The sequence below is a fragment of the Pelecanus crispus genome, chromosome 2 (genome assembly GCF_030463565.1).
Source record: "Pelecanus crispus isolate bPelCri1 chromosome 2, bPelCri1.pri, whole genome shotgun sequence".
Lineage (NCBI taxonomy): Eukaryota > Metazoa > Chordata > Aves > Pelecaniformes > Pelecanidae > Pelecanus > Pelecanus crispus.
The window spans coordinates 91,587,168-91,612,011 of NC_134644.1; the positions used below are offsets into that span (position 1 = coordinate 91,587,168).

General features: G+C 40.1%; 1 protein-coding gene across 1 annotated transcript in view; it reads right to left on the reverse strand.

Annotated features, from left to right (window-relative positions):
* The window catches only part of FBXL7 (F-box and leucine rich repeat protein 7), a 151,473-nt gene extending 143,442 nt beyond the window's left edge, over positions 1-8,031 (reverse strand). The window contains exon 1 of the mRNA XM_075706304.1: positions 7,950-8,031. The gene's annotated coding sequence lies outside the window, so the exon portion shown is untranslated. The remainder of the gene's footprint in view (positions 1-7,949) is intronic.
* Positions 8,032-24,844: the final 16,813 nt, after the last annotated feature.

The following is a 24,844-nucleotide window of genomic DNA, read 5'->3' on the forward strand; positions in this document are numbered from 1 at the left end:
CTGGTATCCAGTTTCACTACCAACTCAAAACAGTTCACTCGGAGCCAACTGAATCTCAGCCCAGTTCCAAGTAAGCAGGGGCAAATTCAGACATTCATACCAAATTCAGACATTCATACCAAATTCAGACATTCATATCAAATTCAGACATTCATATCAAATTCAGACTTGGTTTGTTGCACAGAAAGTCTGCTTAGACAGCACTTCAACAGTAGGACCAAGAGCTCAAATTCTCAGTAAGACGCTGCAAAGATGGAGGATGCTGAGGATGGAGATAAACAGGGAGAGAACTGCCATCAAAAGAATTAGGAATTACATATATGCTTGCATGCATCCAGAAAGAACATATATATGTTTTCATTTGTGATACTGGGTTAGTAAGCTTCTAATGTTAAAGAGAAAATTAAAGGAAAAATTTTAAAGACCCAAAGTGGGAAAAGATTTTTTTAACAGGTACCAAACGTAGGAAAGGATCAAAAGAGCTCTTTCTGCCAAAAGGATCACCAAGAAAAATTGCACAGAAAAAAATCATCTCTTTTCAGCAACAGTCTTTTTGCCACAACATTTTATTAGCTCAACGTCCTGAGAGGATACCCAAGCCACTCAAAAGCTTAACTGGAACTGCAGTATACTAAACATAGCTACCTACCTTATTATGTGAACCATAACACACAGAAGGGTTGCCTATTTGCAAACAGGTTCTCTGAGAATTTTATCTCCCTCTGAAATAAGATCAGCATTGCACTCACCTGAATTTGTCTGAGCTGATTCTCCATCAGCAACCATTTTAAATACCAAAAGCATTCAGTAGCAAAGGATCTGTTCCATCTTTCCAAATTTTCGTAGTGTCCATCATTGTGCACAACCCAAGGACCCCTCCTCTTAAATTCATTGAATAAATTCAGAATTACTCTGAGATCCAAAAGACACCCAGCCTTTTGAAAGAATGTGATTATGAAACCAAGATAAATTAACAACATGACATCATCCCTGAAAATATCCTATAAAGTAGACTTTGTTCCCTCACTTGTAAGGTGAAATGAAAGGCACAGAACCCAAATAAATCTGTGTTCAAGAAATGTCACTTAATATATTCCCATGTAGAGCAGTGATAAACATTTTCTGATATAGAGATCAAATTTTTCTTCAAAAGAAGTTTTTTCTATATAGAGAGCCAAGATATCACTAATTTTCTATACCTCTGAGTATAAAAGCCAGGGACAAAAGTGTCTATCATTCTTAGACACAGAAAATAAGAGTGCAAAACGACTGCTTTGAGAGATTTCACACATTGATAAAGCTTAAGCTGTCTTTCCACAGTTCATAAAAAATGTTTCAAAAGTAGCTGCTTATTCCATTATTCACTGTAGTGTTCTAAAATGACTTTAATATCTGTCGTGGTTTAGCCCCAGCCAGCAACCAAGCACCACACAGCCGCTCGCTCACTCCCCCTACCCCAATGGGATGGGGGAGAGAATTGGAGGAGTAAGAGTGAAAAAATCCACTCCTGGGTTGAGATAAGAACAGTTTAATAATTGAAATAAAGTAAAATAATAATGATAATAGTAACAATATAATAACAACAATAATATACAAAGCAAGTGATGCACAATGCAATTGCTCACCACCCGCCGACCGATACCCAGACAGTTCCCGAGCAGCGATCGCTGCTCCCCGGCCAACCCCCACCCAGTTTCTATACTGAGCATGACATCACATGGTGTGGAATAGCCCTTTGGTCAGTTTGGATCAACTGTTCTGGCTGTGCCCCCTCCCAGTTTCTTGTGTACCTAGCAGAGCATGGGAAGCTGAAAAGTCCTTGACTAGCATAAGCAGTACTCAGCAACAACTAAAAACATCAGCATGTTATCAACATTCTTCTCCTACTAAATCCAAAACACAGCACTATGCCTGCTACTAGGAAGAAAATTAACTCTATCCCAGCCAAAACCAGGACAATATCTTAAAATATCTTAGTGTCAAAGTAAGAATGGTATGGCTGAACACTCTCTATTGCTACTTTCCTTAATTAGATATTAATTGAACATTAATTCACTTACAATTTGTAGAATAAGGCAATGCAGCAGTAGTAGTCAAATTCCAGTGGTTTTGAAAGTCACCTGAAAGTTATTTTCTTAAGAAATTATTAGAAGAGTACAGAAAATGCATGAGGGACTTTCATTATTATTACATGAATAGAGGCTATCTGCTCTTAGAAAAGCTTATCCAACTATACTTTTTTCATGTAAAACTGCATATAAATCCAGTTCTAGCTACTTGTGTAGCTGGTATTTCTATAATTAAAGAAAACTTGAGTGAATACATGTACTTCTATATTCAGAATAGCATAAGTCCTACTGAGAGCTCCTAAATTCATAAAACTTGCCACCAGCTGTAGCTCTTAGCTCCAGGTTTTTTGGGGTTTGTTTGGATTTTTGGCGGGGGCGGGGGGTGGGCAGGGTGGCACAGACACAGGACAACAGGGACAGAAGGTGTTTGGGTTTTTTTGTCTGGGTTTTGGTGGTTTTGGTTAGTTGGTTTTGGTTGGTTTTGTTTCGTTGTGTTGGTTTAGTTTTGGTTTTTCTTTGGTGTTTTGTGGTTTGTTTTGGTTTTTTGGGTTGGGGTTTTTTTTTTTCTTCCCTTTCTTTTTTTCCAAGGACTTCAGCAGAATGAAAACCAGTACTGAGAGAAGGCTAGTTCCTCATTCACAGCCATCCTTTTCTCTGGAACTTATCACATGCCAGGGGAAGATGATGGACAGCAGAAATTCCATAGCATAGACCAGCACTCACTAATATACCATCCACTTCAAGAAGCTTCAATGGCAGGGACCCACCATAAGAGGATGCTGAGGACCGCAGCAACACAGCCTGATCAACATTAGCCAGGTATCGTCTTGCACAGGGTATAAAGTAACACTCTTACATGAGTAATTAAAGCATTATATATTTGTAAAATGCTACATTTTCACATAGTTGCCCCCCAAACATGATTCAGTGGAGGGAATGGTTCCTAATGAATGTAATTATTCCAGCCAGGCTGTAGGGCCTCTCCCAGAATCATAGAACCATTTAGGTTGGAAAAGACCCTTAAGATCACTAAGTCCAACCGTTAACATAACATTACCAAGTCCACCAGGACCACTAAAAAGCCCGAATAAAACAGAAAGGAGGATACAACTGTGAGAATGGGGGACTTTTCTAGTACACACCTAAGCATTGGAAGAAATACCTCTTCTGTTGACATGCATACAAACAGGTACTGCCAAAACAAATGCATTTGATCACAGAAAACATACATTGCAGCACTAATGGGTGAAAAGCTGTGTTCTCTTAATTCATCTGTTTTCCAAACACGGTCTTTTTAAAGTATATTTAAGGTACATGAACATTATATGAGGAAGCCAGACTCTAGAATTCTCAGGGTACTGCAGAAGGAAAAACCAAACAAAGTTAAATACTTACTTTTTGAAGGTCCCTAAAAATCAACACCACTAAAAGCAAATATAATTTTAACTTCTGGAGAATACAGCAGCTGACTTCACTGTATTTCCACAAAATTAAAAATATAAACATTTAACAGGATATATTCAGAGGTATTTCAGCACTGAGCCATTCTGCTACAACAGTGTTTTGCTTCAGGCCTAATCCTTCAATTTGATTTTATAGAAACTGAGAAATAAATTAGAACTCATACATGGAGCTCATACACGAGCTCTCAATTTAAAGCTACCTCTGGATTACCACTTAACAGCCATATACATGAACTGCAAACAGTGTTGATTTTTTATTTGAAAAACAGTCAAGTTAATATGAAGCATTCAGCCTGGACAAAACATTCCACGCTCTGCAGGTAAGTGTTAGAAGAAAGCTCCCTGATCAAGGTAAGCCCATACAAAAACATTCAGTCTAATCTTCTAAATCAAGTTTTAGACAATAATATTCCAGCTGAGACTGTGTCTAGCAAATTGCATTTAAATGGCCCACAAAAATCCATTTAGTCTTTCACTTGCCAGAAGAGCAATGGGCGGTCGCAAAAACTCATGTGTTCTCAAGTTTCTAACTGTAATTGATTGATGGGGTAAAGAATTGCAGACAATGTCTGAGACTGGAAAAGAAGTAAAACACAGTATATATTCAAAACTAAAGAAAATTGTATCCTCAGAAGAGGAGGTAGTGTGGAGGCATCAGCGTGCATGCACACCCACAGTCTACCATGCTTCCTTCTGAGCCAAGCTGTAGGCAAACAAACAGTCCCTACAGCATGCTCTGTGATTTACAGAGAGGACCAGACATCTATTTTTTGCCACCTGCCCTTCACTGAAGTACAGAAAGTGAAAGCCACAATGAGAGCAACTGGACTTCAGTTTCTGCACCAGTACAGCCTTACCTTCGCATCTCTCAAGTGCATCACTGGCATCAAGTTTGAATTTAGGAAGTTGCGTGGTCTGCCAGCTACCGTCTGCATTCCTCTACGCAACAGAACCAGGGTAGTAGTTATTTCTCCAATGCATCACTGAGTGAAGCTGGTTTGGCTATGGATACTAACACATACTGTCTGTTCTTCACTGGTAGAGGATGTGCAGTTCACCCAGGCACATTTAATAGCGTGACAAGCATTTTGTCTCTTTGAAACACAAAATCTCCTTCCACAACTCTACAGATGCTCATAATCCACAGTGTGAAGGAGGGTACCATATTTTGGCCATAACTGCATCTCCCACTCCCATCAAGAGATTTAACTGATGTTGCCTTAACAGCATATCTAGGACTGGAACACCACATAAGCCATTTCAAGTGGCTTGTTACCCATTTCTTGTACCCATCCTATAGAGAAACATCACGACATTGAAACTTGACAAATATAATGGTTGCAGTAAACAAGACAAAGAGTGTGATTCCTTTGTTTGTTCAAACTGATGTCAAGATCACACCTGTTGCCAGATACTTCCTGAGATGGTTTGCTCTTTCAAGCAAGAGTCCTGCTTGACACCTTTTTGCAGTCCTTGTGAATCCATACCTGCCTAAGAAGTACTTTACATGACTGCTTCTCTTCTGCAGAGTACCACAGAGCTTGTATGCATCAGTCTCACAGACTTCCTTTGCAGTTGTTTCAAGGCATTTCATTGATTTAACTTCAACAAGTGTTGTGTCAACTGCCTTACAGAAACAGAAGAGAAGACATGCTGTGCAGAACTGGAAAAAATTAGGTCTGTTTGCAAAGCTGGAAAGCAGGAGCCATGAAAGGCCTTCAGCCTCAAAACACAAATTCTACACCCTTCACAGAGCTGGACACTCAGGAATTCAGCTGCCAATAGAAATTCAAGGGATGCAAAGAACCTGTCTGCAATTTGTTCAGTTAAGATCATCTCACATGTCAATGAAGGTGAAGAAAATCTCACCTGCAGTCTTTCATAGTCCTTCTCACTCCATACCTAAGATGCATATGTCTCACCACACACAACACATGGCTCATTCGTAGGACAGGATACAGTGCTACGAATTTACAATACAGGGCTAAAGCAAAGGGCAGAACTGGAACTTTCTGTCCCTGTGATAAATTTGTCTCGTGGTGAAGTCTCTGGGGTGGGCAGGTACTACTGTATCATGACAAGCAAATACTAGAGCATGGAGTGCTATGAAGGTGAATTTAACTAACAGTTATAAAATGTTATGTAAACAGCACAATGAAAAGATATACCTGCCACTGCTTGTACAGCATCTAATATAATCAGGCTCCTGTTCTTAGCTGGTCCCTAGACACTACTCTATAACTGAACAATATAAAATCATTCAGTCTTGTAAGCACAGAACTCTACTTGTCTTGCAGAAGATACGAGTCTTCCTGTTCAGCTGAATCCTCCTACAGCATAAGTCTACTGTACATAGAGAAAAGAGGCAGCATTAGTAAAAAAATCCAGACACGCACCAGTTGATAAGTGTGCCTTCCAGTAACAGCACTGGTTTCAACAGTCTCTGTTTTTCCCCAACATCACTTCCATGTCTCTGTTCTCACTTGCCTTCATGGAACTCTTATGCTCCCTGGTTACGACATTCAAAATATCTGCCAGATTATACAGCAATGCACATTAAGGTAATTTATATTAAACTGATCCACATTAGTAACTCCTCAGCAGAAAAACGTGGTAGCAAAGTAGCAGTAGCACAGGCGGAGGGAGAGACTAATGCTGTTGTCAAAGTAAGTGTTTGTCAAATCACACTCTTCTAGGGAACAGAAAACCTAGGCTCACATCTGAAATTGCCTCAAAGTACAAAATACACAACTCCACTGCTCTGAACTCTTTCTGAATCTGCAAGAGAACTCATAAAAACATATATTTACTACAGCATCTGCTGGTCCGCATTTAAGCCTCCTTCACTAATGAATTAATCAGCTGCAAACCAGTGGTGAAGATTCCAGGGTTGACATTGGTATTCACTGGCTCTACAATAGGCTAGATTAAGAACATAAAGCTTAGAGATTACTAAAGGATTATTTTGCATTATCTGATTTGAAAATAAGGAAAAAAACCCATGCTTTACTGATTGAAGTAAAACAGAAGTTTAAAGCAATTGGAAAGTACTGTCTTCAGAGTTTCCACTGTTCCTTTGTGGTTCCTTTTTTTTTTTCCCTGGCTGTCATACAGAAAAGTTAAAATGCTTTTATACATTTCCTAAATTTATTTTGTGTCTTGGCAATTCACCTCCTTCAGGTACCTCAAAACTTTTGAGTCTAAGGCTTAGAGAAACATGAAGTCTACTATTCAACTTAACTTTATTTACCATATATTCATTTATTGTTAAACTTATTACCCAGACTAAAAGGCAGAGGCTCTAAACCAGTATCTCTCCTGATTCACAGGTGCCAGATCTTCATTCTTGATATGGGATTATGCATGCCTAACAATAAACTCTTGTGATTTATATGGTCATTTATTACTTACATGAACTGCTTTTACTGTACAGATTCTACAATCATAGTCAGACTTGCCAAACTAGAACTATTCAAAGTCTATGATTTCTTTTAACCATAGGAAATAATGCCAGACTCAGAGCAACCAGAGCTTGTAACAATTTATAATGATAGAAGTGTAAGAAATCAGAATTATTATTTGATAATTACCAAGTGCAACAACTTATTATGACAGAGTTGAACAGAAATGCTAGTTAAAGCACAAAAATTTATCATTTAAAAAAAATCCTTTCAGATTACATCATTAAACTACATATAGATTTAATGATTTCCTCTCAGCCCTTGAAGACACTCTTGTAAAAACTAGGGCCAATATACTTTCATTTAATAGAGCACACCTACTCACATAGATGGTGGCAGCAGGAAAGGATCAGCATTTCTCTGTTTATAGGCCAGTTAGTATAACATTGTATTAATACTGACACATAAAATCTCCTTCCCCTAGACATTAAAAAACTTGCCCCCGATGATCCCATACTCCAGTAAATGCAAGTGAGATGCACTGATCTAATTAAATCTTGTCAATCCTTCATGTCCACAGCTACATTTTTCAAAACTTGGCACAAACAACTCACGTTTTCATGGTGTTCATAGTATGAAAATAAGAGGCTGAGATTTAACCTAGAAGGTATGCCAAAAAGCTTCCATCAAGTATATTCTTCAAAAATCATTTCAAAATGGGATCACATCAAATGTTAAGTATAAAGGTCTTTGCTGAAAAAGTAACATGCAAAATTACTGAAAACCCTCTATGTTTTTGTTCTGCAGAAGAATCTTAAATCCTTTGTCACAAGCTTAAATCAGAAACTGCAGCAGGTAGGAGTGGAAACTGCATACAGGAAGAACAACTGTTTTTTAATTTCTACTATGCCGATGGTACTGTACACAGAAGGAACAAGGAGGAGGGGTTCCTTTTCTGAAAATAGCTAGGATTATGTTGGGGGGCCTGACCTGGGAAATGAGTACCAGCTGCCTACCTTCACTAGTAGCTGCATTCTTCTGGGCTTTGGTGGGAGTGTGATCTGTACTTGAACTCACGTCGGATGAGATGCTTGAGCTGCCTTTGCCTGCAAAGGGAGAAAGAGGTGGAGGGGGGAGAGGGAGAGAGAGCAAACATGAGTATCAACAGTGAAAAAGAAAGACCTTCCATGTTAGAATCTGGAACAATTCCAGGAAGATTTAAACTAAGTTTAAAGCAGCTGATGTTGATTTTGTACACACTGGGGTAGGAATTAACTGCATTATAACTTATAGTATGTGCATCTTTACATGTACTAAGGCTGCAGCCTCCTGTGTCACAGGATCTCTCATTGTAAATGAAAAGTTTGTGATTAACAACATTAGGAGAACTTTCATGATCAGTTTTCTCATTCAAATACCTCTAACAGATCAGGACAAATGGACACTGACCCTCATCAGCATGAAGGGTTAAATTCAAAATGTGTTAAGTGAGTTTAGATTTCTGTTTTATGTGTTCACATCATGTATTCAAGTCACTTGGCCACATGAAAATGAAAGCAAGGTATCTGCAGTATTCCCCTACACCATGCTCACTGCTTGACATAATATACCATTTAAAAACTAGCTCCTACAGTTGCTGTTCTTCACCTTTTTTTTTTTTTTTTTTTTTTTTTACTGTAGATCAGAACCAATGGATATTTCTTCTCTTATTTTCTTTAAGACTTTTTCCTGCATCTCCTACATCAATGCCCCCAGACCTCTTTTTGGGATGTTAAACCAGGTACAAATTACCAACAGAAGAAATCCAAATACAATGAAAAAATAAAATCAAATAGATACTATAGAAGAGCAGAGGGGGCTAAGCCAAAGTGTTCTCTTTGTTTACCTGTGAGGATCTAAGAACAAGTGATTTCTCTTTCCCTTCACTCACTCTACTCAGTCTCAGTAACTACTAACAGGAAATACACTCTGCTCTGCAGCAGGAACCAGACCAACCACTCAATCAGCAATATGTGAGATAATTCTACAGTGATGAAAGGTAATGAATACTGTTACATTTTAAGAAGTTATCTATCCCCACAAACACTACATCGGTGAAGCATTTAAGAGCTATGTTAGCTTTTGGACCAAAATTAGGCTGTATGCAGAAAGCTAGCTGACACCATGTTTCTGTCACTTGAGTAAACCTATAATCACAGGAATGTTAGCAAGAGACTTTTCTGATCTGTTATTTCAATCAAGCATTCCTTGGGGTTCTGGGTTACAGTATGCCTGGTTTTCATAACATTTAGATGTAAGGAGGAGGTCTGCTTTTTTAAAGGTGCCACAACAGAACAAGGATTTAAGTTTTAATGGGAAACGACTGGAGAATGTGCAAACGTAGGTTGCTTCACAACCAAGGTACTGCCACTTAATCCGTCAGCCAGCCCTAGAGAATCATTCTCCACATAAAGTTGCTTAAGTTAACATGCTCAGATTTGAGAGATGATTGTGGAGTGAAAGGATATTAAAAAGGCCAGAAGGAAGTAAAAAATAAATGGCTAAGGCTAGTAGTTGGGTGGGGTGAAGAGGGGGAAAAAAAGCCAACCAGTGTATTTTCAGTGATTCACTAACTGCTTTTTACATTCCTTTAAAAAAGTTAAGCAAACCCAAGAAGCAGTGCCTCTAGAATATCACTTCAATTGCTCTCAAGCTGTGACATAAGTTGGAGTAATGGACTGTGGTCTTTCTAGAAATGACTGCCCCAAAATAGCTCTCCAGCTAAGACAACTAGGGTTGTGGTAGAAGAAAGGCAGATGAGAAAAAGAGAAAGATAAATGTAAAATGCTCTTTTCCAGAAAGAGGCCAGAGAACTTAGAACACCTGCAATAGCTGACAATCAAATCATTAATGACAAGAAAGGTATTTAGATGGTATTGCCACTACCAGCAACTCCTCATGTACCAAGCACTGCAACTGCAGAGGCAGAAAACAAGCTTCCAAGGAGTATCAGCACTCCTTAAGAGATTAATAGAAAGAAAAAAACCAACCAAAACAAAAGACCACCAACTGGAAAAAATTATTTCCTCAAAGCAAATAAACAGGATTTCCTCTAAAAAATAAAAAAATCTTTTTCAGGGAAAAGGAAGCCAGTGATACCAAACAACAGCAGAGTTGCTAGCTGGTCATCTGTGGCATAGGTTGTTTACACAAAGTGAATGCTTCCTGTGGCTGCATACCTCCCCCATTAACATCGGTAATATTTCTGTTTACACCACATACAAGCAAGCCTCCAAGAGCACCACAGAAATATTTTACCCACTGTAGGGTGCTGATTTCCAGTACATTCAATACCAACATATTATTTACAATTGCACAATTCTGTAGAAACTGTGAAGTGCCAGGTATAAATCTAGATATTTAGCATTTAAATATACTTGAACTTTAAAACATTTTAACTCCTTGTGAGAAGTTAAAACTAGAAATTAAGAAAAAAGAATCATATTGGTTACTGCTTTGGTTGGATACCAGTTCTTCCTGCAGTTATACTTTTAATATTTTATGATACTCAGAGTCTTCTCCTACTGTATACAACCCTAAAACAAGCCTTCTTCCTCACTGTCTACTCTGAAACTCTCTGCTCATGTGGGGAGAAAGCAGGAGATATTTTCTAGTAAATTTTCAATGTGTTTTAAATAGACTAGCAGACACTACATCTATTCTTTTAGTGCAAAACAAAGCCATTCACTTCTAACAGGCTAGATCTGGCTACTGCAGACTTATGTACACATGCAAGAGCTAACATGTAAGAGTATCTAAGCATTCTCAAAATAACTTGGGTTTGATAATGGGAGAGAGTGCACCCTCAGCAAGTTCCCAGATGATACAAAACATGGAAGAATGGTTGATATACCAAGAGGTTGCTGCCATTCAGAGGGACCTCATCAGGCTGAGAAAAATGGGCTAACAAGAATCTCCGGAAGTTAGTTCAATGGAAGGAAATGCAAAGTTCTGCATGTGTGGAGGAATAACCCCATACACCAATGCATGCTGAGGACCGACCAACTGGAAATGTCTTGACAGAGAAAGACTTGGCAGTTCAGGTGGACACCAAGTTGAACATGAGCCAGCAATGGGCCCTTGTGGCAAAGAATGCCAACAGCACCGTGGGCTGCATTAGCAGGAATGTAGCCAGTGGGTTGAGGGAGATGATCCTTCCCCACCTCTGCTCAGCACTGGCAAGACACATCTGGAGTGCTGGGCCCAGTTCTGGGCTCCCCAGTACAGGACAGGTAGTGACATACAGAAAACATTCCAGAGAACGGCCATGAAGATGAAGGGACTGGAGCATCTCTCCTAAGAGGAAAGGCTGAGAGAGTTGGGACTGTTCAGTCTGGAGAAGAGAAGGCTCAGAGGGGATCTTACCAATGTATATAAATAGCTGAAGGAAGGGTGTGAAGAAGAGGGAGCCAGGGTCTTTTCAGTGGTGCCCAGCGACAGGACACGAGGCAATGGGCACAAATCAAAATATGAGAAATTACATTTAAATTTTACTGTGATGATGGTCAAACACTGGAATAGGTTGCACAGAGAGGCTGTTCGGTCTCCATCCTTGGAGATACTCAAAACCCAAAGGGACATGGCCATGAGCAGCCTGTTTTGGTTGATCCTGCTTTGGGTACTGAGGTTGGACCAGATGATCCAGAAGTCCCTTCCCACTTCAGCACTTCCATGATTTTATAATTCAGGTACCTCTGTGAGGACAGCATTTTGTAGACCAGCAAGCTGTGTTAATCATCCCATGATTTCACTGGTTCTATGAAAGATTAATTATAGAAATGCCTTTCCAACTGACTACACCAGTTTTTACCATACCTTCATTTTTTACCTTTAATAATAGCAACTTAATAGTAAAGTACTAGATCTTACTACACAGCTCACTACAAACTTATAGATACCCATATATATATCTCAAACAAATATATACCCAAAATAGCTGCAAAAATAGCTCCCAAAGATGTTGCCTTCTTTTCCTTAGACAGCTTATCTTAATCAAGCTCTTAAAGATCTGCAGGCAGCTGCACTAATAATGAATAACAGCAAAAGTAGTAGCCACCTTCTATGATCCTTTACACACACTAAGTTAAACACCCAAAACTAAACAGACATGAAAGAAAGTAGGCCTATCATCAAGGGTTCATTCTCTGAAAACCTCATAAAGAAGGGTCTGTAACAATAGGGAATATTTCAATAAAAATGTTTTAAGCCAAAGTTCCATGTTAGAGGAGACACCATCTAGTCCTCAAGTCAGAAAACACCTGACTCGATGGAGAAGTCTTTTCACATGCTGTATTTGGTGCCCACATACTACTTTCCTTTGCCTTGCAACATGTTTCCAGAAAGAGGCAAATTATGATTTAGTATACAGGAGTGGTGCTGTCAAGCATTCAGCAAATAGTGTGAATTCCCAGATCTCACACTCAGTTAAGCTCATCTGAAGCAGGGTTCTTCTGCAGTGCTTTTCTCAGGGCATTGTCTGCCTAATATGCCATGTAAATTCAAAAGCTGCTGATTTCCCTAATGCCATAGGAAAACTTGACATGTAGCATAACACTGGTCTTCAGAGATCAGTTCATCTCTCCAATTTAAAAAGTGCACTGAGAAAGTCATGGCAAGTAAATATAACCTGACAGGGGTTCTAACACAATGACAACTAGAAGGATCAAACAAACAGCAATTACAAAGACTACAGAAGTAATGACTGTATTTGATCCTCTGCTTAAACAAATTAAAGGCCTGCCAAATGTTTCCCTAGCATGACTTGCTATTGTCTAGAGTTTCCTTATTACATTCAACAGTTTTTATTTTGAAGACAGAAGTTGCAATCCAAAAGAAAGCAAACTACACTACAGAAGTAGGTAGATAAGGTAGAAGAAAGCAGTTTTCCTACAACATAATTCACACCAGGAGCGAAGGCAGCATGGACTTTGCCACACCTGCAAAGAATCACACAGCTACACAGTTGCAATTCAAATCATGCCTCTGACCCGCTTCTGAAGAAGCAAGAGTATGGATATTTTTTTCCATATACTAGTGCCAAAGCCTTACAATAGTCATAGGAACAAGATTCCAGCCATCTAACCGAGGATGCTATTTCCTACACATTTTATTTTGATCCTGCTGGAAAGAAAACTAGAATAAGGGAAGCATGTAACAGATACTTCCCCTGAACACTGTCTGTTCATCCAGCTCTTTGTAGCCCAAGGAATTTTTTTAGTCATAGATGTCTTTGTACTCAGTAGCCCTATAGTCTTATGAAATCTACTTGGTCTCTTTTTGAGTCATGACTATTAAAATAATGTGTTCAATTTTTGGTTTTATTGCAAACAGTTATACTGACTAAAACATTACGTTGGTTTGTTTTATAAAAGCATTTGCATCTTCAGTTTTGCTATCAGAACAGAATAAATATCTATATTAATAAAAGAGATGCTACCGACTATTCAGTGAAACATTATTAGAAGGTTGTGCATGGAACTGGGTGGTCTTACTTAATATTTCAACACTGTTGCAAAAAAGCAATACCTTTTCCCAGCTGCTTGTATAGCTAGTCATAATCTTTTTTTCAAAAGCATACCATTTAGAGCAGTATTTCTCCAATCACCTTTATCAATGTATTTCAGGCTGTCAAAAACTTGCAGGACAGAAGTAAGACTAAACACACACAAGGCATCTTAGCCAAATGGAAGCATTTGATAAACACTGGAAAGGAAACAGCATGAACTGGTGAAAAGCAAACTTTGGATTCTGCCAGTCACACTCACTGCCGAAAAGTGTCAAAGACATCACAAGTCAGTCAGGACAGAAGTAATCCAATTTAAACTCACCCAGGAAAGTATAGGCTATAACTGTCCAAGACTGAAAAACCGTTTTTAGAAGCACATATGCAAAGCCTGTCCTATTATGGACAGTGTTTCTGACTGTATGACTGTGACATCTTCTGTTGCATTTTGTTATTTTCCTCATGGTTCCTGCACATCCAGCCAGCATAAATAGAGGCTGCTTGAATTATGTGATGAAAGTCATGAGACACATGAGGCTCATTGACCTACGTGATAGATGAAGGTGTGTCCTGGCAGCACGTCCCTTTCACTCTGCTCTGGAATAGTTTTAACTAGGGTTTTCTTCAGCACATTTGCTCTTGGATTCTGATGTACGTGCATTTTTGTGGTGTGTTTTACACACTCTTCTAAGATCTCATACAAACAGGCTGACTTCTTATATGCCACCCTGGAAAATAACAGTAGTATTACTCTTGACACCAAGTTTTAATCTAATGACACTTGCCTTCAGCAGGCAGTGACAGTTACCTCAGCAGTTAAATGGACAGTAGGGCCAAATCCTCTGTTTGCCATGCTGAAGCAAAACATTAGACAAAATGCCAAAACAGAAAACCAAAACATAATAATTCAGCAAAAAAAGAGCAAAAAGCAGTAAAGTCCAGAACAAGAAGAGTCATTAATCTTTTTAATTGTCCAAAAGCATTATATTGCAATCACTTTGATGTAAAGAAGTCTGAAAATTTTTACTTAAGCCATCAATTCTTATACAAATGACATTAGTAAAATTCAACTTCTCAATATGAAAGGGCATATGCATATGGCTTTTCTACCAGATGATCATTACTTTCTCTTTTACATCTTCAGACAAGATTTTTTTAATCAAATATATGCCAATTACATCAAGAAGAGATCCAGAAAAAAAGAAAAAAAAAAAAAAAAACCACAATCCAAACCTCAAAGCATCAGAGATCATGCAAGAGGAAAAAAAAAAAAAAAAAAAAAATCTTTTTCTTCTCCTGCTTCCACAACACATATTATGCTGGTCTAAGTCTCCAAAACCTCAAATGTATCCCTCTACGATCCACACCTCCAGAGACCACAGACGCCTAGTATGTTTCTAAGTATCCCTATGGAAATCAGCAGCCTGCTGTAATGCTTGGGCTTTGAGGATATATGGCATCCTTTAAAGATGCAATATATCAATTCGTTTACCCAAAGTAGAAGCAAAACTGGACTACACGCTTTGGCTAATCATTCTTCTTGGACTTTACTTTCTACCAATGGAAATTACATGTCATAAAACTGGTTTCCATTTATTAAGTCTTAACTGCTGAACAAACTACCACTGATTTAACACTGAAGTTACCTACCTACAAGTGTTGTCACTCACTGAACTGCTTTCAGGAAGGGTTAGATCTTAATTTACAAATCCACATTGCCCCTCTACCCTAGAATCTTAGGACTAGGGTTCAAGCAATCCCCCCCCCGCAAATCAAATTGAAACATGTGCCAACATACACACGGGCTACAAATTTCATTCCACCCAACATTTGTCAGGATATGCTAAAACAAACAGTAATCTGCACAAACTCCAACCCCAAGGAAAGGAAATAAGCTGAATGTTTCACAGGAAGCGTACTGAAGATTGAAGGGTTTGCAGATATGTGGTAGCACTGGCACTTCAGGACAGTATTTCTTAAAACTTTCAAGAGTACAATATCTACAATAATTTTTACTTTATTCTTTGTTTTTAAGTCATAACTCCTACTTCCAGGATCGTTAATTTGGCAGCGAAATTTGGCATAACCTACCTATGAAACAGTATAGTTAGTTCTGCAGCATTTCTGTAAGTTTTAAGCTAAATTTCAACTCAGGCCACATAGGCCAGTTCGACCTTCATTGCTGTTCTTCCAGTCACTGCCTTCCTCACCTTTTCAAGGATCACAGCGTGCTACAAAACCTCCTGCAAACGCTACCAGAGCGTCACTAGTACGCTGAAGCATCTCTTGTAGGGAGTCGGTCACCTTACTCACTTTGAATATCTTTTAGGAATGTGAACTGGGTGCAGGTGCCTGGGTGCTGGCAGCCGGGGCTGCCCCACGCCGGCCCCAGCCGGTTCCAGCCGGTTCCAGGTGGCTCCCAGGGCCCCAGTGCAGGGCAGGGCTGAGCCCCTCAGCCCCGGGCGGGCGCCTCGGAGACACAGAGCCTTGAGACACAGCTCTTTAGTTTTAGTCTGCATTACGACAAGATTCAAGAAGCCATCTGCAAGACGAAGCTGTAATACCGAGGGCAATAAGGATGGGTTTAATTCTGATGTAACCATGACTGTGAAGCTCTGCACCCAGTAAGACATAACTGTTTATATCCCCTAGACTGCAAAATGCTTGAAAAATTCATACAAAAATGCTTGCGTGGGACTGAATTTTTCAGAACTGTTTAGCAGAATGACGTGGATTGCTAGCAAGGCAAGCCTATTAAAAAGGCTGGATTAAAAACATAAAGCTTAAGTAAGATTGTTCGTATAGACACAGATTCTGCTTGCTGTGCCATGCTGGAAGCCTACTGGGTTTGTAGTTGTGACATCCTTAACTTGCATCTTGGTGCCAAATAACTCACCTAGATTTCAGAATGGCTAAAGACTTTATTTAATGAAGTCTTCAAGTGGACTCATCTAATCTAATGATTAGAAAGGGGCAGGGTGCATATTTTAATTTTCTCAAATAACCTGTCTCAGTCCTGTACTGTACCTGTGTCTCTCCCATGTAACAGTTGATGATATTGATCCCTTTTCCAGAGAATTTCAACACTCACTGATGAGGCTTGTTAACCAAGAACTGCTAAATGGGACTACTAAAGTCACCATCATTTCTGAAGATAGTACATCTCTGCTTGTAAAAGCATTTCACAATACAGAGTGAGGAGCAGCACATATAGAGTTTATAAAGAAGTAATAATGTGCTATAAACTACTCTGCTGCAAGGCCTCTCTGAAGCCTGTTAAGCAGCCTGCATGCCAGAAGGCAATGCTAATTTGCAGCCAAACTTTGCACCCACTCCAAGTGTTAAGCTCTCCATTTCAAACACTGGTAAAAGCCCATGAACAATTTAGTCTAGAAAGTAAATATTATTCAAGTAATGCTGCCTAAGAAGGAAAAAATGCAAGTATGTTTCTCACTTCAAAGTGAGAAAACAAGACGAGAAATCTGTAACATCCTCTTTTTATTACTTAACAGGACTAGCATGTCGCACGACAGAGTCTTAAAAATACTACCTTTCACTGAAATGGCTTAGCCTGTACTCCAAAAGCAATTCCTACTCTGTAGCTTTCTACTTTGCTGCAGAAACAGGGAAATAAAACTCTGGCCTTTCTACCAATCACTTAGAAAATGTTACATTCATTCAATACCGGGCTTTTCATTACAAATTGTCTTCAAATCACCAACACGTTTTAAGAAGGGTATTTACTCAAGATATGCTGTTCTAAAGTTTAGTTAGAAACAACACTTCCTTAATATATACTACCTAACCTTAACTCTACTATTTTAATCCAACAGCTGAAAATAATTATTAAACCAACACAAGAAATTAATAAACACAATTGAGTCAGAACAAAACAAAATCCTTTTTTTTGCGTTATACTATCTTTGAGAATGTCACTTCATTGCCAAGTTATCTACTAATGGCTGCTTCAAATTTGGTTTTCCCCAACTGCACTAAAATTTAAATAAAATTCTAATCCTTTATATTCAGAAAAGGCAATGGCTATTCAGTTTGATACCAAATATAAATTGGTAGACACTTCATTTGCACGTTACGGCACGACATGTGCCAGTGGGTGGAGGTAGCCCGAGAAGGTAAACTCCAGTATAGATTCTGAAGCGGCTGGAACTGGAACACATCAGGCATTTGGTATAGGTCTGAATTTCATTAGATAGTAACATACTGTTCAAAAGTCCAAAATCAAAGCCACCAAATATATGTTTGTCTTCCACAATAATACTATTTACACTTAAAATCTGTATTTAGATTTTCACAACTAGTCCCAGCGTTTGAACACAAAAGGTTGATATTAAACTTGCACTATCAATTTTACTGCTCGTTTCACTTAAAGCACAAAAGTTGCGACATTCCCAATGATAATTTTCATCCATTTATTAGAACTGCATCCAATGCATGCACTAAAAGACAAAGTGCCTATTACTGCTGCAGGAACAGACGCACTATGTTCACAGTCAAAAGCAGTTGTGAATGCTCTGGCATCAAGGCCCAGCTATCCTGCTTACAGCTTATAAGACATCATCAATCTCACAGATAGATTTTTAATCAGCGCTTAAAGATGTAACTACAGGGCATGCAGAACCTTTTCTTGAATACAGTGTTTAGTCCCCCATCATGCCTCATCTCTCCATCCAAAAGGAAGTCTAAAAGCAAAGTTACCCCGTCGGTCTGGCTGCACAACTCCACTTGCTCATCTGTGAGGAGAATCGAAAGCAAGTCTCAGTCCCAATCTACTTCCCAGCTCTCAACCCATTTTCAATACCTGACTTTCATCTCTTCTACAGGGATCTTGTTAGGTCAGGCAGAGATGAAATTAGAAAGCCAAAAGCCCAGCTAGAACTCAATCTGGCCACTGTTGTAAGAGATAATAAAAAATGTTTCTACAAATACATTAACAACAGAGAGCCAAGGAGAACATTGTCACCAAGGATGAGGAAAAGGCTGAAGTAATTAATGCCTTCTTTGCCTCTGTCTTTAATAGCCAGACCAGTTACCCTCAGGGTACTCAGCCCCCTGAGCTGGAAGACAGGGATGGGGAGCAGAATGAAGCTCCCATAGTCCAGGAGGAAGCAGTTAACAACCTGCTACGCCACCTGGATGCTCACAAGTCTATGGGGCCAGATGGGATCCACCCAAGAGTACTGAGGGAGCTGGCAGAGGAGCTTGCCAAGCCACTTTCCATCATCTATCAGCAGTCCTGGTTAACAGGGGAGGTCCCTGATGACTGGAGGCTTGCCAACGTGACGCCCATCTACAAGAAGGGCCGGAAAGAGGATCTGGGGAACTACAGGACTGTCAGCCTGACATTGGTGCCAGCAAAGATTACGGAGCAGTTCATCTTGAGTGCCCTCAACAGGCATGTGAAGGCCAACCAGGGGATTGGGCCCAGCCAGCATGGGTTCATGAAAGGCAGGTCCTGCTTGACCAACCTGATCTCCTTCTATGACCTGGTGACCCGCCTGGTAGATGAGGGAAAGGCTGTGGACGTCATCTTCCTGGACTTCAGCAAAGCCTTTGACACCATCTCCCATAATATTCTCCTAAGGAATGCTAGCAGCTCATGGCTTGGACAGGCATACTCTTCGCTGGGTAAAAAACTGGTTGGGTGGCCAAGCCCAGAGAAATGTGGTGAATGGGGTTAAATCCAGTTGGCGACCAGTCACGAGCGGTGTTCTCCAGGGCTCAGTTTTGGGGCCAGCCTTGTTTAATATCTTTATCGATGATCTGGATGAGGGGATTGAGTGCACCCTCAGTAAGTTGGCAGATGACACCAAACTGGGTGGGAGTGTCGATCTGCTCGAGGGTAGGATGGCCCTGCAGAGGGACCTGGACAGGCTGGATCGATGGGCTGAGGCCAAGTCTATGAATTTTAACAATGCCAAGTGCCGGGTCCTGCACTTGGGTCACAACAACCCCATGCAACGCTACAGGCTTGGGGAAGAGCGGCTGGAAAGCTGCCTGGCTGAAAAGGATGTGGGGGTCGACAGCCAGCTGCACATGAGCCAGCAGTGTGCCCAGGTAGCCAAGAAGGCCAACAGCATCCTGGCTTGTATCAGGAATACTGTGGCCAGCAGGAGCAGGGAGGTAGGTGATTGTCCCCCTGTACTTGGCACTGGTGAGGCCGCACCTGGAATACTGTGTCCAGTTTTGGGGCCCCTCAATACAAGAAAGACATCAAGGTTCAGAGAAGGGCAACGAAGCTGGTGAAGGGTATAGAGAACAAGTATTATGAGGAGCACCTGAGGGAAGTGGGATTGTTTAGCCTGGAGAAGAGGAGGCTGAGGGGAGACTTTATCACTCTCTACAACTCCCTGAAAGGAGGTTGTAGTGAGGTGGGTGTTACTTGGGAGAAGAGCCCAACAAGAGATAGGACGAGAGGAAATGGCCTCAAGCTGCGTCAGGGGAGGTTTAGACTGGATATTAGGAAAAATTTCTTCATGGAAAGAGTGGTCAAGCATTGGAACAGGCTGCCCAGAGAGGTGGTGGAGTCACCATCCCTGGAGGTGTTCAAAAAATGGGTAGACGTAGCACTTTGGGATATGGTTTAGTGGGCATGGTGGTGTTGGGTTGATGGTTGGACTGACCTTAGAGGTTCTTTCCAACCTTAATGATTCCTAGTTTTTACTTTCATCAAAAAATAATCCAGCCACCAAGCCAGGAAACATGAAATTTTGACTCTATCCTTAATTAGTTTAGCGGTGGACTTGGTAGCATTAGATTAATGGTTGACTGGATGATCTTAAAGGTCTTTTCCAACCTAAACAATTCTATGACTCTACTGAAATTTTAATACACACTAGTCTTTGTTAACTTCTCCAGACCTTTCCCTGACTGGCTAAGTTTTCACCAGTCCCTGGCTGCTAGCCCCCCTTGTGGACTTGGTTCTTAGCATGACTAGTTTGCAGAACACCACTCGGGAAAGGTTAAGTGAAGGCAAATTCTCCAACTTAGCAACACAAGCGCAGCAGCAGCAGCACAGAGCATGAAGGCAATTGGTATGACACCTGTCAAGCTTGACTGAACTCTAGATTTTTATAGAAGTCTTTCCACCCAAACAGGACCTTCTGCTCATGCTTAAGTTAGGTAATAGATCTCCAAAACCTCTACTATGGTATAGGTATACCCACAGCCTACTTTTGATGTAATTATCTAAAAATCTAACAAAGTTTGTGCTCCACACTGAAAATATTCAAACTGAAGTTTCTACTAAAGGTGTTTTACTTTCCTGGTCTGATATAAATTGGCACAACAAGGTGTAGCATAGATTTCAGATCTGATAAAAAAAAGTAATTCCTGTTTCCTCTATCTTAGTCCTGAGTTGGATCAGCAAATTAAACAGATCCTTCCTATAACTGCATGACTGCTAAATCAGGTACAGTGGAAGCAGAAGGAACGCACGGCTGGAGGTGGCTGCTGCAGTGTGCTGGGGGAGCAGCTCTTTCGGCATAGTACATCATAACACCACAATAACCAACCTCACAATAGCCACTGAATTTTCAGTTTGAATGTTGACAGCTGATTAAGTCAGAGTTGACAGTAAAGAGGTGAGGAAGTGAAATAGCTTTATTAAGGCAGCGTACAAAGTACTCTGGTATCAATGTACACTGTGAAGAGCAATGCAAAAATCTTTCACATGACAATACAGATCTGAAAGGCTAAGACAACTTTAAGTATAAAGAAGAACAAAGCAATCTGACAGCTAAGGAAAATCAGACAAGGATCGCTTTACTGCTTTAGATAAGCACAGTCACTTCCAGCTTTTCTTCACTGATGGATATAGGGAGGGGAAGAGGGGGAAAGGGAAGTGGCTGACTCAAGGGTACAAGTAAAAGGAGACTTTGAAAAGTGGGGTTACAAAAAATAAATAAAAGAGATTTGTGAAAAAGGCATACAGAGATACAAAGTGGTATCTTAAAGGCAATTAAAAGGAGATAATCTGCACACTTGAGAAATACGTCTATATTTCTTCTATTGACCATCAAAAGCTTGGCAAAGTTACAAGCCACTAGCAGGTTCAGAAACCAAATTCATCAGCACACATAACCAAACTAAAAACAATTAAGAGTATGAAAGAAGCCACGCTTACAAAAGAAAATTGAATCAAAAGAAGGCTTCACACTGTGCATTTGACAATCAACTTTGAATTTCACAGAATTCAGAGAAAAAGGAAGAAGAAATCTAAAGAAGCTCTAACTTTGTACTAACCACAGAATGTCTGGCAACATTAGCAAGCTAAGTAAAAAAAAAAAAAGAAAAAACACACACCACACTACCTGCCTGATTTTTTTTATTTAAACACAGTTTTAACAGATGATTTTATTATAATAATTCCATTATACCTACTGAAAATTCCCTATAGTTTCAATTGCATAACTTAATCATCTTCTGGTCTTAACTCCATATGGAGACTGTGCACACTACAATTCGCTGCTGCAGTCACTGCCTGAACACTGGGAACAGACACTTATCCAAAACACAGAGGCTCATCCATCCCCAGAATATGAGCAGGGTAATAATTCTCCATAGAAATAACGTGGCTTTCAGTGCCAGTTCAGCATTTTTGTTTCTTCCACAGCATTATCTGTATTTCAGCTGTCTTCCACACAAACCTTCCTTTCAGAGAACACGGAAACATGGTATGGAAACTCTCAGAAGAGTTAAGTATAAATGCATCAGCCACAAGACATTAGAATTTCCTCATCTATTTTAAGCACAGCATACCTCCAAGGTATCCCAACAGACTAGCAACAAAAAGACAAATGACACTTTCTAGCCTGCCCTATGACCTTCACTGAGGCACTGTTATTTATAACTCATACAGGTATTCAGTGGGGGAAGGACACATTAAGACAAAAATTAAGGTGGCCAATATCTACCCTGTTGATTAATTTTGAAATTTTTTTCATTCTCACTATTTAGTAGTATGTGTGCCACTGGCATAAAGATTGTTTGGTTATAGTTTGAGGATAAAAAAAAAATCCCTTCTGAAGTATATCCATGAAGCTCAGATTGAACTGAGTAATTCTGAATGAATTTTAGAATAGCACTGCTTTCAAAAATGTTTTATCCAATATCTTTGTGAAAAGGCATGCTTCAGTCCTCTTTCTTTCCCGCAGAGGAGACAAGAAATAACTCTGTTCTTGGGTATGATAAATCATACTTGTAAGTATTCAGTATTAGCACCTCATTAGGGGTAAAAAATATTGAAACTAGGGTACATCTGTAGCAGAAGTAAAGAGAGCAGAAACAACAGGACAGCTGCTAATAGCCAGAGCCAAGATAAGAAGCTAGAAGAAGTGTAAGGACAGCAGCTACTTAACCTTAGTTTAGCACAGCCAGAGTAGCTCACACAGTTCAACTTTAACCAGCCTAGACTTCTTGCATTTAAGACAAAAACAGAAAAGGTAGTGAGAAGTAGAATAGGTCTGTAAAATCACAAGAACCTTTGGCAAAGGTGTAGAATTGCCAGGACACTGGAAGCCAGAGGGGTTAGCCACTTTTATATACAGCAGGTGTGCCTGTGACCATGACACATGACAGTCCAAACAATCCCTAGCTCAGGATGTTCTTGCCTGGATGGTTTCTGGGAAACAAGAAGCATACCAGGAGAAAGCTACTATACCATTATGGCCTGGAAGGCACTGTTAGCCCAGTCTATTCATGCCCACTCCCCTCCCCTTGGGCTTCCCCCCACCTTGCCCACAGCCCAGGACCCCTTTTCAACCCCCCAGGGCCATCAGTCCCTGCCCCAGCAACGCCACAGGAGGGCCAGTCTCTAGCTCCCCACAGCCCTGCCCTGTGCCATGCTGATTCTTGAAATGTTCATTTATTAATGCTAAGTGTCTTCCTCTGACCCAACTCATCACCTGTACAGAAGGGGGGGGACAGAGGAAGACACGATGCTTGCATTGATATCCTGTCATTTGAGACCAGATCTTGCCCACACCTACTGCAATGTCATGTGAGCACCCTGAAACAGTGCAACCTCAGTAAGTCATCTCTGCTTCTTGATCCCACTTTAACACATATGTTTTAATTAAGCAGTACTGGTAAAAACTAACAAAAGCCACACCAAAGAAATATGAAAAAAAATTCTCTAAAATGCTCTAACAAAAAATATTGTTAATCTTTGTAATAACTGCATTGTTAAAAGTTCAGAGAGGGCATATAAAGTGGTACAATTGCTTATGGCAATGTAACAGCAATGAGTACAGAAGGAACAGTTCATTATCTCAAAAAAAATGCTGTCAAGAATCGAAGGGTCGGTAACATGGGAATGAAACTAGAAATCCAAACGGGACTGTCAACTGGTCTGAGGCTAATGGAAAACACAGACCAGACTCTGTGGTCAACAGGCTAAGGTCCAAGTGCACTATCTGCAGGCTCCTTCTGGTTCTCTCCTTGCATAAACTTCCACTCAATTATTCATTTTAATGGTTTTTGCATCATTCTGAAACTGACTAAACTACCTGCGTAGTGCAATGAAGGGAGATGGCCCAACTGGCTCTATTCACGGTTTAGCACCTTATTCCTTGTGACTTTGAAAGATGTGACCCGATGAACCAAATGAAATTAAACAGACTCTAGAACAGGAGCCTTTATGGCAGACCTGTTAGGCCAGAGTATCCAAGCATAAGTGAATACTTTTATCGTTGAACAAAATACAACTCAACTTTTTCCAGTTCTTTTGGTCTCCCTGGTTAGTTCCATTTTGCTGAAAGCAGTCATCACTGCTAGCCCACTTCTGTGAGAACTGCTCCAACTCCTTGACCACAATCTGTTTGACACGAAACATTCTCAATGCAACTTTCAGGTGTGGAGTAGAGAGGTCTGACAATTTAGCCACTTGGGATGTATTTTGCATCTTCCTGCATTTGCTCCAACCTGTCTGATGATTTCTAGCAACTAAGTTTAATAAAATTTACAATCATGTTAGTAAGTTTTTGCTAGCAGACAGAGCAAGTCTGGACTTTTGCATGCAATAATATGGCACAGAGCAGAGAATTTATGTCCTGGGAATTGACAACAGTTGTGCATTTCCTCCCACTCCCTCCTTTTTGAAAAATCTTGTCTAGTGCCATTTGGCATTTCATACCTAAGCACTTCCTTAACTAGTAAGCATCTACTTTTGTAGTTGTAGGCAATAGCAAGCTGCATTTAATTTCCAGGGACACATATAGTTTACATGAGCCAGAGGGAAACACCTGCATCTCTCCAGTCTTAGTATGCCCATGGCTGCATATTAGATCAAAACATAGCTGATGTCAAAGAGACACAGGTGCAGGAAGCTTGCTCCAGTGTTCATTTCCACAA